A 208-nucleotide genomic window follows, 5' to 3' on the forward strand; every position below is an offset into this window, starting at 1 on the left:
AATCCCCACATTTGAGAAGCTGGAATAAGGAAGTTTGTGGCATTTGATGCTTGAAAATGACTAAAATGGTTAATCAAGTATTAAAATAGTTTCTGATTAATTATCTGTCAATGGATTCATTGACTGATAATTGCAGCTCTAATGATGTAGGCTAGTTGTAAGCAGATATACGGAGATTAGTGTGTATTAATGTACAGTATTTGTCAGC

The sequence above is a fragment of the Morone saxatilis genome, unplaced genomic scaffold, assembly GCF_004916995.1.
Source record: "Morone saxatilis isolate NCDOM2014 unplaced genomic scaffold, NCSU_SB_2.0 Contig16, whole genome shotgun sequence".
NCBI classification, from domain to species: domain Eukaryota; kingdom Metazoa; phylum Chordata; class Actinopteri; family Moronidae; genus Morone; species Morone saxatilis.